The sequence below is a fragment of the Thunnus thynnus genome, chromosome 17 (assembly GCF_963924715.1).
Source record: "Thunnus thynnus chromosome 17, fThuThy2.1, whole genome shotgun sequence".
Classification (NCBI taxonomy): Eukaryota; Metazoa; Chordata; class Actinopteri; order Scombriformes; family Scombridae; genus Thunnus; species Thunnus thynnus.
The window spans coordinates 24,245,012-24,252,423 of record NC_089533.1 but is presented as its reverse complement, the minus strand read 5'-3'; the positions used below and the strand labels follow the sequence as shown (position 1 = coordinate 24,252,423).

Here is a 7,412-nt window from a genome sequence, read left to right as displayed (position 1 = left end):
CCTCCGGGATAAACCTTCGGGATAAACCTCCGGGATAAACTTCGGGCATAAACCCCGGTAGAAACCTTTACTTGCTTTACGTATTCCGAAAATTATGTTCATAAACCCCGGTATAGATCTCGGGATAAACGTCCGGGATAAAACTCCGGTCGGGTTTTTTCCCCGACGTTTAACTCAATAAGAATCAGTGACTTGACTGACTCTTCATTGTCACAATCCAACGTTTCCCATTTCAACGCAGCAAACCATGGACCGAGTCAGCGGAGTGTTTTTTGGTTCACTGCGGCAGATATTTGTCATTCTCCGGGATTTGGTGTCTCAGCTTGATGTACAGCTGGACGAGGGCGACCCTCAAGGATTCGGTGTCATCATTTCCCGCGGCGGAGTCATACTTGTTCGGATATCCATCAGTGGACTGCTGAATGTGATGTTCAAGAGAGGTGGCGCGCAGAGTAGCAGAGTTTGAGCACAGCGACATGTGCGGCGCGGTTGATCCGTGGGACTGTGGGAGCTTCGCTCTGACTTCAACGAACAGCTTCATAATGAAACTCTGCAGAGAGCGACCCTGTCAGATGACGACACACCCACAGTACTGGAGGGGAGGAACCAGAGTGAACTGCACTTCAACCACTACAGGAGCCTCAACTACAACAACAACATGCACAGACTGCGCGCTGCTGGTGTACTTATGGACAACACTGCTGATGGTGCTGAGATGGAAGTCATTGGACTTGACTGACTCTTCATTGTCTGGATGCAACATTTTCGATTTCAACGCAGCAAACTATGGACCGAGTCAGCGGAGTGATTTTTGGTTCACTGCGGCAGCTCCCACAGCACAGTACTGCTGATGGTGCTGAGATGCAGAGAAATACACAACCAACGTCTCATCAACTTTTGGCTTTTATTATTTTAGTTTGTTTTTTTTTGTTTGGGTTGGAGATCACCGGTAGTCCAGTTCTCGGCTTTTGTTTTAGTTAAGTTTAGATGATATTTTGCTTTTGATAGTTTAGGGGGATGCGCTGGGTGCGACGGCCCATTGCGTGGCTGGCTCAGTAGCTTCCCCGTCTTTTGTTCCTTTTGGCCGGGATCTCCTCCCTTTTTCTTTGCTTTCTTTGCACTTTGAGTACAGTTTATTATTGTTAAAACGAAGCTTGTTGTTTTCATGGTAACTCAGAGATCAGAGATCTTGGTGTCCTTGTATATGTTTCGGTCTCCAGCTGAGCCTCTGTATGTTTAGAGAGGCTGTAACACAATGATTTGATGAGACCATTTTTTTTCTTCTGTCACGCTTTCAATCTGTCAATAAAACTATGAATCATTTTCAGAAATATTGCTGTTTTGTCACTCTTTTATTTTCCACTGACAACCTTCAGCACAATGGCAAATAGGAGAGGTTACATCAAGTAGTCTATTTACAACATGACATGTTTATTTTATTGACCTCATTTCAACTTTATTTACACATTACACACAGACAGATCTGGGATTTTATATGTCAGTATTTAGAAAAAAAAAGCATCTCCATTTCTGAAGAATATCAAGTTATTCTAACTTGGATACACTGCTGTGATTCTGAAAAACAAACAAGGAAAACTTCACACGCCACAAAAACCAAGTAGCCTGTGCGTAAAGATGTTCCCGCGGGTTTTACGCACGGACAATGTGCAGGTTTGTGTAGGTGATTAAGAGTTCAAAGTCCAGCACAACATACATCAGTGAGTACATAACACAATGTGAGAGGCACATATTGCAGGAAGATCGAGCCGTTGCTCAGTAGAGTGTAATACACTGTTGTGTCCTCAAACATCAAAGTTCACTCACCGACCCTGCTGACAGGTCATGTGGAATATTGAAGCGTGCTGTGGCCTCTCACTTTATCTAACGTTCATGAAACAATCTGGCAGTCTTCATCTGTCCTCCTCCCCTCCCAAACCTCATTCTGATCAAATGTTAGTCTTAATTAAAGCTTACAGTGATTTCAAAATAAGCTCATTTCTGCATGAAAAACACATTTCTCATTGTATCTGATTGTAGCTTTATCATTTCAAATTCTTATGAATGATCACTTCATGAAGGTTTTTATGGAGACAAAATAGCAGAAAGTCATGAAGAAAGGACCAGATAATGTCCGACTGATACATCATAACCTGTGAGAATGATGAATGAATGTCCTCACATACTTCAGCTACCGTTAGAACAGTGACAAAGGTGGAGGCTTCACTTGTTACTGTCATACACAGACACAGTCTGACTATCAACAATTGAGTGAGTGACATGTTGCCTCTTGACCAATCCAAACTTTTTATTTTCCTCCTGGCCAACAGTCAGGTTCATGGACACTGTATGGCACAGTGACGCGCTAGCCACTAACATCTTATTGGCTAGCTTCTCTATGACACATGACCGTGAACTGTGTGCACCTCCCAAATACTTGCTCATGTCTCATCATGTGTTGCCAGCAGCAGTCTGAATCACTGCTAGCAGCTGATGTCATCTGCCGAGGAAGACTGAACTGTTGGAGCTGCTTTTACACTTCAACCTTATGTGAACACATCACATCTTTCACAATAGTTGTACTTTTAACGTGCAAACAAATAAATCAATCAAATAAGAATAAACCAATGATCTCACACACAGTTTGTCTGAAAGGAACATTTCTTTTAATCTTGAAAACATGTTTAAAAATGACAATTCAACTTCACAAATGTTCAATCATTCTTGTATAAAATTCTAACAATGATTTAGTGATAAATGATGAAGATAGCATATTGATTGTAATCCCGGTTATTTTTGACCCACTTACGGAAGAGTGCAGCTTCACATTTTCGGAGGTAAAGAGCCGAGATTTTGGCCATTTAATCATCCATAAACTTACTGATCGTTAGTCCTTCATCTGAATGCCGGATCCGGTTCTTGTGTCTGTCAGCGGGATTGAAATATTTTTTTCCAATACGAAGTCCAACAACTGCTCAGAGTATAAACCCAGAAAACTTTGCAGTTTCTGAGGAGCAGTGTTCAATGTTATCACATTTTCGGGAATCAATTTCGGGATGATGTGTGACTATGTGTGTGAGGTTTATCGGATAAACATCCGGCATAAACTTCGGCTTTACGTATTCCGAAAATGATGTTTAAACTCCGGTATAGACCTCGGGATAAACCTCCGGGATAAAACTTCGGGATAAATCTCCGGGATAAAATTCCGGCATAAACTCCGGTATAGACCTCGGGATAAACCTCCGGGATAAACCTCCGGGATAAACCCCGGTAGAAACCTTTACTTGCTTTACGTATTCCGAAAATTATGTTCATAAACCCCGGTATAGATCTCGGGATAAACGTCCGGGATAAACGTCCGGGATAAACCTCCGGGATAAACCTCCGGGATAAAACTTCGGGATAAACTTCGGGCATAAACCCCGGTAGAAACCTTTACTTGCTTTACGTATTCCGAAAATTATGTTCATAAACCCCGGTATAGATCTCGGGATAAACGTCCGGGATAAAACTCCGGCCCGGGTTTTTTCCCCGACGTTTAACCTTTACTTGCTTTACGTATTCCGAAAATTATGTTCATAAACCCCGGTATAGATCTCGGGATAAACGTCCGGGATAAATCTCCGGCCCGGGTTTTTTCCCCGACGTTTAACCTTTACTTGTTTTACGTATTCCGAAAATTATGTTCATAAACCCCGGTATAGATCTCGGGATAAACCTCCGGGATAAACCTTCGGGATAAACCTCCGGGATAAACTTCGGGCATAAACCCCGGTAGAAACCTTTACTTGCTTTACGTATTCCGAAAATTATGTTCATAAACCCCGGTATAGATCTCGGGATAAACGTCCGGGATAAAACTCCGGTCGGGTTTTTTCCCCCGACGTTTAACTCAATAAGAATCAGTGACTTGACTGACTCTTCATTGTCACAATCCAACGTTTCCCATTTCAACGCAGCAAACCATGGACCGAGTCAGCGGAGTGTTTTTTGGTTCACTGCGGCAGATATTTGTCATTCTCCGGGATTTGGTGTCTCAGCTTGATGTACAGCTGGACGAGGGCGACCCTCAAGGATTCGGTGTCATCATTTCCCGCGGCGGAGTCATACTTGTTCGGATATCCATCAGTGGACTGCTGAATGTGATGTTCAAGAGAGGTGGCGCGCAGAGTAGCAGAGTTTGAGCACAGCGACATGTGCGGCGCGGTTGATCCGTGGGACTGTGGGAGCTTCGCTCTGACTTCAACGAACAGCTTCATAATGAAACTCTGCAGAGAGCGACCCTGTCAGATGACGACACACCCACAGTACTGGAGGGGAGGAACCAGAGTGAACTGCACTTCAACCACTACAGGAGCCTCAACTACAACAACAACATGCACAGACTGCGCGCTGCTGGTGTACTTATGGACAACACTGCTGATGGTGCTGAGATGGAAGTCATTGGACTTGACTGACTCTTCATTGTCTGGATGCAACATTTTCGATTTCAACGCAGCAAACTATGGACCGAGTCAGCGGAGTGATTTTTGGTTCACTGCGGCAGCTCCCACAGCACAGTACTGCTGATGGTGCTGAGATGCAGAGAAATACACAACCAACGTCTCATCAACTTTTGGCTTTTATTATTTTAGTTTGTTTTTTTTAGTTTGGGTTGGAGATCACCGGTAGTCCAGTTCTCGGCTTTTGTTTTAGTTAAGTTTAGATGATATTTTGCTTTTGATAGTTTAGGGGGATGCGCTGGGTGCGACGGCCCATTGCGTGGCTGGCTCAGTAGCTTCCCCGTCTTTTGTTCCTTTTGGCCGGGATCTCCTCCCTTTTTCTTTGCTTTCTTTGCACTTTGAGTACAGTTTATTATTGTTAAAACGAAGCTTGTTGTTTTCATGGTAACTCAGAGATCAGAGATCTTGGTGTCCTTGTATATGTTTCGGTCTCCAGCTGAGCCTCTGTATGTTTAGAGAGGCTGTAACACAATGATTTGATGAGACCATTTTTTTTCTTCTGTCACGCTTTCAATCTGTCAATAAAACTATGAATCATTTTCAGAAATATTGCTGTTTTGTCACTCTTTTATTTTCCACTGACAACCTTCAGCACAATGGCAAATAGGAGAGGTTACATCAAGTAGTCTATTTACAACATGACATGTTTATTTTATTGACCTCATTTCAACTTTATTTACACATTACACACAGACAGATCTGGGATTTTATATGTCAGTATTTAGAAAAAAAAAAAGCATCTCCATTTCTGAAGAATATCAAGTTATTCTAACTTGGATACACTGCTGTGATTCTGAAAAACAAACAAGGAAAACTTCACACGCCACAAAAACCAAGTAGCCTGTGCGTAAAGATGTTCCCGCGGGTTTTACGCACGGACAATGTGCAGGTTTGTGTAGGTGATTAAGAGTTCAAAGTCCAGCACAACATACATCAGTGAGTACATAACACAATGTGAGAGGCACATATTGCAGGAAGATCGAGCCATTGCTCAGTAGAGTGTAATACACTGTTGTGTCCTCAAACAAGGTTCAGCGCCAGAAAAGGTTCAACATCAAAGTTCACTCACCGACCCTGCTGACAGGTCATGTGGAATATTGAAGCGTGCTGTGGCCTCTCACTTTATCTAACGTTCATGAAACAATCTGGCAGTCTTCATCTGTCCTCCTCCCCTCCCAAACCTCATTCTGATCAAATGTTAGTCTTAATTAAAGCTTACAGTGATTTCAAAATAAGCTCATTTCTGCATGAAAAACACATTTCTCATTGTATCTGATTGTAGCTTTATCATTTCAAATTCTTATGAATGATCACTTCATGAAGGTTTTTATGGAGACAAAATAGCAGAAAGTCATGAAGAAAGGACCAGATAATGTCCGACTGATACATCATAACCTGTGAGAATGATGAATGAATGTCCTCACATACTTCAACTACTGTTAGAACAGTGACAAAGGTGGAGGCTTCACTTGTTACTGTCATACACAGACACAGTCTGACTATCAACAATTGAGTGAGTGACATGTTGCCTCTTGACCAATCCAAACTTTTTATTTTCCTCCTGGCCAACAGTCAGGTTCATGGACACTGTATGGCACAGTGACGCGCTAGCCACTAACATCTTATTGGCTAGCTTCTCTATGACACATGACCGTGAACTGTGTGCACCTCCCAAATACTTGCTCATGTCTCATCATGTGTTGCCAGCAGCAGTCTGAATCCCTGCTAGCAGCTGATGTCATCTGCCGAGGAAGACTGAACTGTTGGAGCTGCTTTTACACTTCAACCTTATGTGAACATATCACATCTTTCACAATAGTTGTACTTTTAACGTGCAAACAAATAAATCAATCAAATAAGAATAAACCAATGATCTCACACACAGTTTGTCTGAAAGGAACATTTCTTTTAATCTTGAAAACATGTTTAAAAATGACAATTCAACTTCACAAATGTTCAGTCATTCTTGTATAAAATTCTAACAATGATTTAGTGATAAATGATGAAGATAGCATATTGATTGTAATCCCGGTTATTTTTGACCCACTTACGGAAGAGTGTAGCTTCACATTTTCGGAGGTAAACAGCCGAGATTTTGGCCATTTAATCATCCATAAACTTACTGATCGTTAGTCCTTCATCTGAATGCCGGATCCGGTTCTTGTGTCTGTCAACGGGATTGAAATATTTTTTTCCAATACGAAGTCCAACAACTGGTCAGAGTATAAACCCAGAAAACTTTGCAGTTTCTGAGGAGCAGTGTTCAATGTTATCACTTTTTCGGGAATCAATTTCGGGATGATGTGTGACTATGTGTGTGAGGTTTATCGGATAAACATCCGGCATAAACTTCGGCTTTACGTATTCCGAAAATGATGTTTAAACTCCGGTATAGACCTCGGGATAAACCTCCGGGATAAAACTTCGGGATAAATCTCCGGGATAAAACTTCGGGATAAATCTCCGGGATAAAATTCCGGGATAAACTTCGGGATAAACCTCCGGCATAAACTCCGGTATAGACCTCGGGATAAACCTCCGGGATAAAACTTCGGGATAAACTTCGGGCATAAACCCCGGTAGAAACCTTTACTTGCTTTACGTATTCCGAAAATTATGTTCATAAACCCCGGTATAGATCTCGGGATAAACCTCCGGGATAAACCTCCGGGATAAACCTTCGGGATAAACTTCGGGCATAAACCCCGGTAGAAACCTTTACTTGCTTTACGTATTCCTAAAATTATGTTCATAAACCCCGGTATAGATCTCGGGATAAACGTCCGGGATAAACCTCCGGGATAAACCTCCGGGATAAAACTTCGGGATAAACTTCGGGCATAAACCCCGGTAGAAACCTTTACTTGCTTTACGTAGCCTATTCCGAAAATTATGTTCATAAACCCCGGT

At 42.3% G+C, this 7,412-nt stretch overlaps 1 long non-coding RNA gene across 2 annotated transcripts in view; it reads left to right on the top strand.

The window, feature by feature from the left end:
• The window catches only part of LOC137168017 (uncharacterized), a 64,762-nt gene that overhangs the window by 24,282 nt on the left and 33,068 nt on the right, over window positions 1-7,412 (top strand). The window contains exon 3 of one of the 2 annotated variants that reach the window (XR_010924219.1): window positions 242-1,335. The exons of the other annotated variant lie outside the window; for it this stretch is intronic. This is a non-coding gene — a long non-coding RNA (uncharacterized lncRNA). Of the gene's footprint in view, window positions 1-241; window positions 1,336-7,412 lie in introns of those variants that run through there. 2 annotated transcript variants of the gene reach the window in all.